Source organism: Erinaceus europaeus, chromosome 10 (genome assembly GCF_950295315.1).
Source record: "Erinaceus europaeus chromosome 10, mEriEur2.1, whole genome shotgun sequence".
In the NCBI taxonomy this organism is placed as follows: Eukaryota; Metazoa; Chordata; class Mammalia; order Eulipotyphla; family Erinaceidae; genus Erinaceus; species Erinaceus europaeus.
Genome location: NC_080171.1, coordinates 38,795,887 through 38,805,129, shown reverse-complemented (window position 1 = coordinate 38,805,129; position 9,243 = coordinate 38,795,887).

Here is a 9,243-nt window from a genome sequence, read left to right as displayed (position 1 = left end):
TGTTGTCATTATTATTATTGTTGTTGTTATTGATGTCGTCGTCGTTAGATAGGACAGAGAGAAATGGAGAGAGGAGGGGAAGACAAAGAGGGGGAGAGAAAGATAGACACCTGAAGACCTACTTCACTGCCTGTGAAGTGACTCCCCTGCAGGTGGGGAGCCAGGGGATGGAACCGGAATCCTTATGCTGGTCCTTGCACTTGGCGTCACGTGCACTTAACCCGCTGTGCTACTGCCGACTCCCATAAGAATATTTTTTAAAGGGAATTGCAAAGTTCTCATTGAACATAATCTTGTGAGGTCCATCCAAGTTGTTACATATTTTGATAGTTCATTCCTTTTTATTGGTGAATAGTATTTCATGGGAAGTTTGGAGTACTTACAGGGGGAAATCACTGGGGCTTCACTACTCCAATTCAACTTTTTCATATAGAAGGATGGGGACATGAGAGAAAAAGATGGAGACTAAACAATACAGCACTGAAGCTTCCTTTCAAACCCAGGTTTGAACCTGGGTTGTGTACATGCTAAAGCAAGCATACCATTTGTTAGCCCACCATCTTACATCTCTACCACTAATGACGAATGATCCAGTTCTGCATCCTCACCAACATGACTAGTCTTTGATATTATCACCTTTTTATTGTTGATCTTAATCATCCTGGTGGGGAAGCACAAGTGTCTCATCTATGATGTAATTTCATTTCTCCAGTGGTTGATGATGTTAAACATATGTTCATGTGCTTGTCACCTGTAAATCATATTCAGTAGATGTTTGCTCGTGCCTTTGGCAAGCTTTTGTGACCTCACATGCATCTCTTTGGCAATTCTCCATAATGGTGTAATCTTGTCCACAAATTCTAGTCATCTCTAATTCTAGGGAGAGACTTTAACTATAGAGGTTGTAACATATGCAATGGAATAACATTTTTCATTACTCACTGCCTTGGAGGAACAAATTAAGTTTGATTTTTTTTCCATTTTCTAAGTGTGTACTTGATCCACAGTAATCTTAAACAGCTTTATTGTTTCTTTGGGGGAAAAAAAGATACATTCTTACTGTAGAAAAAATAAGCTTAAAAGAATGTTACTGAAAGTCTCCTCATCTACACTGTTAACATCTGGTGAGTATACTTCTAGATTTATTTCTGTATATATGTTTTCTACATACACTTTAAACACAGTCACAGCTTCTTTGATTGGTAAAATATGGTTCTGTGCATTCATTTTCACAGGAGTCGGCTTTGACTTCCTGCCATAGGAAGTCATTAGAGATTCTTTCTTTTTTTATTATAGATTTTATTATCATTTTAAAAGCCTGAATAGAATTGTGTGTGTATGTGTGCATGTGTGTACATATGTCAGCATTTTAAAAAAGGATAATAAGTTGTTTGCATTTTTCACCATTACAAATAATGCATTAATGAACATTCTTTTGGAGATAGCTGTAAGAATTTCTGAAAATATTTTCATAGAATAAATCTCTTTAGAAGTTGGATTGTTGAAACAAAAGATTCAGAGTGGGGGGTAGATAGCATAATGGTTATGCAAAGAGACTCTCATGCCTGAGGCTCCAAGTCCCAGGTTTAATCCCCTGTACCACCATAAGCCAGAGCTGAGCAGTGCTCTGGAAAAATAACAATAAAAATTAGGTTTTTCTCAGTGTTTCCTTTTTATTAATAAAAATTAAAATTAAAATATTTTTTTAAAAAGCAAGATTCATATGTGTGAACTGAAAAATACAGACAATTTAAATTTTTAGGTGTTTATTAAAGAACCAAACTGAGAATTCCAAACTAGGAGAACTCAAACTCAGCTTAGTTTTCTCAGAGTAATGTGAGGACTATTTCCAGTTCAAGTCTTTTCTGGCCTTGAGTCCTCAGGTTAATACTTTAATAAACTCAACTAAAAATCGAGACTTACTCTTCCGCTCAGTTAACAATTTGCTGGCAAACTATGAAGGTGGCCGGAGCAGATTATACATTGGCCAGAAGGCACCAACTAACTCCATGATACTAGAACCCCATTTGACCTTTCAGAATCGTCGTATGACAGGATGAGTGACTCTGGGTCTTGAACCTCCCTCTTTGTTTAGTGGTCATTTTTATTTAATGAAAGGAAATACAGTGCTGACAGTACTGTAATAGGTGGCCCTGGCAGTGGCACAGTGGAAACATCCAGGACTTCCAAGTGTGAGGTCTGGGGTTTAATTCTCAGTACTGCATGTGATAGAGTGATGTTTTGGTTCTCTTTCATAAATAAATAAACAAATAAATCTTTCTGAAAGTGCAACAAATGAAAATTACAATGTTTTAAAGACTTTTTAAATAAAATTTATTTATTGGATAGAGACAGAGAAATTGTAACAGAAAGGGAGACCGTGAAGAAAAAAGACAGAAAGACAACTGCAGCACTTGCTTCACCACTTGGGAAGCTTCCCCCTTGCAGGTGGGGGCTTGGAGCTTGAGCCTGGGTCCTTGTGCACTGTAGCGTGTACACTCAACTTAGTGTGTTTTTGCCTGCCCCCTTGAAAACTACAATGTTAAATGTTTCTCTGAAGTAGGAAATGACCTTTAGGCCCAAGAGAATATTTCAGAGATTTAAGTATACATAAGTAAGTGTACAGACATTCATACATAGTTTGTTTGGTTTTGGTTTTGCTTCTAGCGTTATCTCTGAGGCTATACTATGAATCCACATCCCTGGACATCATCTTTTTTTCCCATTGTTGTTGTTGTTGCTGCTGCTGTTATGGGACAGAGAGAAATTGAGAGAGGAGGGGAAGACAGAGGGAGAAAGATACCTGCAGACCTGCTTCACCACTTGTGAAGTGACCCGCCTGCAGGTGAGGGAGCTTGAACTGGGATCCTTGTTCTGGTCCTTGCGCTTAGCACTACATACATAATTGTAATGTAGTGCATGTATTAGAATATTTTATAGGCAAAGGATACTAGTCAAATTAAAAGCTAGAAAATTATATATATATATATATTAAATAATATGTTTGCAATCACTGATTTGGTCCAAAATTAGCCATAACATAAATGTTATTCATATCTAACTATGCAATGTTTATCTTATATTTTATTTTTGTTTTGCTGTCAAAAGTTTTACTGCCTTCACTTTCCTACTCTCAGCACTCTTCCCACTTTCATATCTCCCTCAGATAAAGAGTAAGAGACAGAGGAGAGACAGAGAAAGGAGAGGTGCCAGAGCACTACACTGTGAGTCTAATGTGTGTTTGAGCATGGATGGTTGCCCCCCAACCAAGCTTGTCTATCAGTCTCCTTTTGGCATGCCAGCCTTGTGGTCGACTGAGGTGTGGCCAGAGTAGCCGGGGAATTCCAACCTTCCTATCAGCCTCGCAGCATTTCCCCACCCCTCCTCCCTCTGGTGGGCTTTGCCTTCCTTAAATTTCTATTTCCCGGTTCCTGCATCACCATCCATACCTTCTCATTGCCTAGCTCTCTTTTCCCTTATAAGGAGATATTGATCTCATTGGCCAGGTTGGCTACTTCCCCTGCACAGCTACCCTTTTATAAACTTATAACTGCATCAATAAAAGGTCCCGTCCTCTGCTATGGTACCCTAAGGAGGTTTGTGTATTCTCCACTGCCACGTATGCTGGAAGATCCCTTAACGAACTTTCTCCTGCCTCTGCTAGCCCTAGGTTCCCCGCTCTCCATCGGTCTCCTGGTGGCCAATAGGCCAGATGGAGAAGTGGGAGCAGGCTGGCTTGTCCCCCCCACCCTCCACCCAAGGAACCTGGCACTACACCACTGCTAGTGAAGCTTCCCCTTTGTAGATAGAGGCTTGAACCTGGGTCTTCGTACACAGTAAATTGTGCATTCTACCAAGTGATCTACTGGGTTGTTGGAAAAGTTATGATGGTCTGGGATGGTGGCACAGTGGATAAAGTATTAGATTCTCAAGCATGAGGTCCTGAGTTCAATCCCCAGCAGGACATGTACCAGTGTGATATCTGGTTCTTTCTTGCTCTCCTCTTAGCTTTCTTATTAATAAATAAAATATTTTTTAAAATTGTGTCATGGGGCCAGGTAGCAGCACACCTGGTTCATCACACACACCATAGTGCACAAGGTCCCAGGTTCAAGCCCTTGGTGCTCCACCTGATTCACAAGTGGTGAAGCAGGGCTGCAGGTGTCTCTCTGTCCCTCTCCATCTCTATCTCCCCCCTCTCAATTTCTCTCTGTCTCTATTCAATAATAAACAAATAATTTTTAATGTGTCATGAATGTTCTGACAACCCTGTATATCGCCCAGACACTTGGACTATTTAGTTTTTGTTTCATAAAAGCTTATAATAATTATTTTGGTATAATTCTAGTTATACTTGGATAGTGGAAAAACTAGATCATTGTACTTTGGCAACTATCAACCATCTCATTTTGACATTAATGAAAGGTCTACACATTGACGTGAAGGAGCTTCTAAACCTACCTTTCTTTTTTTTTAAATTAATTATTTATTTTCCCTTTTGTTGTCCTTGTTTTTATTGTTGTTGTAGTTATTATTGTTGTTATCATTGTTGTTAGATAGGACAGAAAGAAATGGAGAGAGGAGGGGAAGATGGAAAGTGGGAGAGAAAGATAGACACTTGCAGACCTGCTTCACCACCTGTGAAGCGACTCCCCTGCAGATAGGGAGCTGGGAACTCCCTTCAGACCCATTGAAAAGGATCATACCAAGTACTGCTGGTATCCATTGTTGCCATCTAAGAATGGCTCCTGTTCCTAACTGAACTTCTCAGAAGAATAAGCAGCATACGGCTCAAACTCTCTCCTTGCCTCCTAACTCCTGACTGGAACGAGAAGAGTTCCAGGAACAGGAAGAAAAGCAGATGACAGCAGACCAGGACAAGAAATAGGAACAAATGACTGAAACAGAAAGAAACAATGAAGGTAGGAGGTTGTCAGGAAAATAAAAAGTCACTCTTTACTCACTTCTCTTTATTATTTTACTTTTTATATATAATTAATTTTTTTTACTACCATCAGAGTCATCACTTGGGCTCAGTGCCTGCAAAAGAATCCACCACTTCTGGTGGTCATTTTCTTTTCTTACTCCCTTCCTTTTTATTTGATACAAAAGAGAGAAGTTGAATGGGGTGAGGAGAGAGAGAAAGAGAGAGAGAGAGAGAAAGCAACTCCATGACTTCTGAAGTTTCCTCCCACCTCTGTAGTTGAGGACCTGAGGCTTGAACCTGGGTCCTTGTGCATGATAAAGTGGGTGTGCCACTGCCTGACCCTCCAAAAATGTACCTGCCAAAATGTCTATATTGTCTATATATCTTATATCTAAAAGTTCAATTTGACTATTACTAAACTGTATCCAGGAAATCCACATGTGGCCACAATAAGTTGTTACTGAATGATTTAGAACTACTTTGTCCCCACTTAATGGCAAATCTCATGCTTCACTCTGTGCTTGATATGATATGGCTTTTTTTTTTTTTTAGATTTTTATTTATATAATGGAAATACTGATATGGCTCTTTAATGGTTAACTTGACTATTCTGAGACCAAACTCTCATGAAGTTCTCCTTCCATTATTCTAGGACCAATCATCACTCACTCAAGATTTGATAATTCTGTTTATTAGAACAGGAATTATGAATAAGGTGGTCTGGGGGATGGCACACTGGACTCAAGCACAAGATCTGGAGTTCAGTCCTCAGAAGCACATGTACCAGAGTGACATCTGGTTCTTCTCTCTCTCCTCCTATATTTCTAACTTTAAAAAATGAATTATTAATAGGACTAAATGAAGCTAAATTCAGAACTATGATCTCAACTGCAAATGCTCTCCATCTAAGAGTGGAGTAGCATAGTATGTCTCCTGGAATCGTACCTTTGCTTCTGTGGTTCAAACAAAGTTGATAGCAATTCTCAAGTTGGGATGACTTGGTGGTTACCTGTTCTAGAAGAAACTCCTCATTCTGTCTGGCCAGGCTAATCAAGGAAGTGTTATGAACTGCCCAGATAACAACATACTTGGGGGGTTATCATCTACTGGGGTAGATGCATTATGGGTAAGCACTTTGGGGTAAGCACTATATGTTATAACTGCACTAAACCTACTCATGTATTATGGTAATAATAGGAATAAAAACTAGCCCAGCAAGGACCCCAGTCTCAGAGAAGAAAAGATCTGTTTAGCATAGGTCCAGGGGTAGGCATTATAGGATGATGAGAATTTCTTGCTAATGAGGAAAGACATAATCATAACAAGTAAGGTATTGCTACAAATAGATATCTAGAAGGACTTTTTTTCCTCATTTTTTTGTTGCCCTTGTTGTTATTATTGTTGTTGTTGGATAGGTCAGAGAGAAATTGAGAGAAGAGAAGAAGACAGAGTGGGGGAGAGAAAGATAGATACCTGTAGACTTGCTTTATCACTTGTGAAGTGACCCCCCCTGCAGGTGGGGAGCCGGGGGTTGGAACCCGGATCCTTACTCTGGTCTATGCGCTTTGTACCATGTGTGACTAACCCGCTGTGCTAACACTAGCTCCCGAAAGAAGGACTTTTTCAAGAGAAAATATGGAATGGAAAGACAATAAAGGATTGTCTTTGACAATGAGGTGGATAGACAAGGCTGGACAAATAATAGCTCTACATGCTAAGACAAGGGCCTGGGAAAGAACTTGTATAAAACCACATCAAGGATTGCTTTCAATGTTTATATGAAGGAAGTCAAAACAGCAAAACGATAATGGCTTATTATTTTAACTTCAGAAGCACAAAAGGACACTTATGGGGCACCCATGGAAATCCAGGGTCATGGAAGATCTTTGATGGAAAACATGATGATTATCATTGCACCTTGTGTAGTGCTCTAGGGTTCCCCCTCTTCTAACTAAAATAAATAAATGAATTATTATATTTTATTTACTTATTGGACAGAAACAGAGAGAAACTGAGAGGGAAGGGGGAGATAGGAAGAGAGAAAGAGAAACATCTGCAGCACAGCTCCACTGCTCACAAAGCTTCTACCCTGTAGGAGGACTGGGGGCTTGAACTAGGGTCTTTGTTCATTGTAACATGTGTGCTCAACTGGGTTCACTGCCACCCAAATATAAAGTATTAAAAAACAAATTGTGAAAACAGAAAAGGAATATGGCTATATCCACAAACCAACTGGGATAATGAATTAATGCAGAAAATAGCACATGGTACACAAGTAAAGGAAGATTTTCTTGGAAAGGGATAAATAACTCTTCTGTTTAACTGCAAAATTTATTTTGTGAGGGCACAGTATATTATTTAAATCAAGCCAGAGTATAGTACAATATGTTACATAAAACTCCTTGACTTACATTAAATAAATACAGATATTGGACATTCAGTTTACTGGAGTATCACTATAGGTCTTCCTTCCCACATAGTTAATGTGGAGACTAACTGGCTAGAAGAATTAAAACAAGCTGATGGGCTATAGAGCAGCAATGGTAGGGACTGCCTCACTCTCCAAAGGGAGTCTGGGTCAACATACTCTGCCACTTGAGGAAGACTGGTTCTGAAATGAGTACAGCCTACAATGTTCCTAGCTGTGACCATAGATTGCAAGCTCAGACTGACAGCAACTCAGTGGTTACACAGGCTCCTGTGCTAAATATGAATACATATGGGCCCTAGGTCAGATCGATGGGGTTTATAGTTAATGGTATTTATATACTTTCCTCATATATGGGAGCTACTCTCTGCCCTAATCCAACTTTCTAGGCCTATTCTCAACTATGACACCATCTTCCCAGACACTATTTTTATTCCACCTGTATATTAGCTATCAGGCTCAGACAAAAATTACTAAAGCCATGGGCCTCTTGGAACAGACCTAAAATAGACTTTCTAGCCTCTTCCCACATGAAGACTCTGAGTTTCATCTGCTCTATTCATACCTTTGGGCTCCTGTTTATGAAACAATTTGTCCTTTACATCTTATTGCCTTTCAGTCACTAAGTTGCAGATGCTATCAAGACCCCATCCTGACTTCCCTAGGCAGCTGACCTCACCAATGTGTACCAGAACCTCACATCCCTAGACACCTACCCGGCTAGGCTGGGGGTATGGATCAACCTGCTAATGTCCATGTCCAACAGAGAAGCAATTACAGGAACCAGGCCTTCCACCTTTGGCACCCCATAAAGAATTTTGGTTCATACTCCCAGAGGGGCTAATGAATAGGGAAGCTTCCAATGGAGGGGATGGGACACAGACTCTGGTGGTGGGAATTGTACCCTTATTATCTTACAATCTTGTTAATATGAAATTGCTAATAAAATTTTTAAAAAAGCAAGTTGGTGGGGAATTAAAATATTTGCTTATTCAAAACAACAAAGTCTATCAAATAGTTGCAAATGAAAGTTGAACAAGGTGGTAAATTTATTTTAAAACTGGTACAAGTTTATACTGAAACATGTTGAATTTCTTGGATGGATGAATCATTTAGAGCTCTACCTTTTCCTGTATCACTGAAAATGCTGTCACACCTATTATATTTGTAATTAGATAAGAATTGGGAACCGAAGTTGGTCATCAATGTGATTATATTGCTGGCTGTGATCACAAGGAGGAATTATAAAAGGGCTATATAAAAAGGCTGGTGAAAATAGGTCACTCAGATAGTCACTGCTCTGCCATGTTTGAGACCCAGGTATGATGAGTTCACTCCCTAACCCCACCCCCTCTACTGAAACTGACCTTCACATAGGAATCTTCAACTACTTAAGAACTAACCCTAAAACAGTTTAATACAATATAATTGCAAGATAAGATTCAAGGCTCAGTTGGCCTGGTCTTGTGAGGCTGGAATCTCCTCGTTCTTTGTGAAATAGAGCAGGACCAGGGTGACCTTCTACACACTGGACTGTGCCATGACAACCGGACACCTGTTCCTAGAAGAATGATTGAAAGAAGCAGGTTAAGCGAAGAGAAAAATGTCCTTGCTGGCTTGCCTTAGTGCACAGATAACACTGAGTCATGAGAAGCACCATCTAATTACTGTTATGTTGTAGAACTGCTTAGACATTAATTGCAACCTGAATGTACAAACAAATGTATAAAATGCCTGCACTAGCTCCAATTTTGGAGCAGCTTTTTCCGAACTATCCAAACTATTCTTGGCCTCTAACCATCAGTCTGACTTTAGTAAACTCAACTAAAATCTAAGTTGGCCTATCTTTTACTTTATTTATTGATGAAAGAGGTAAAGAGAGAGCAAG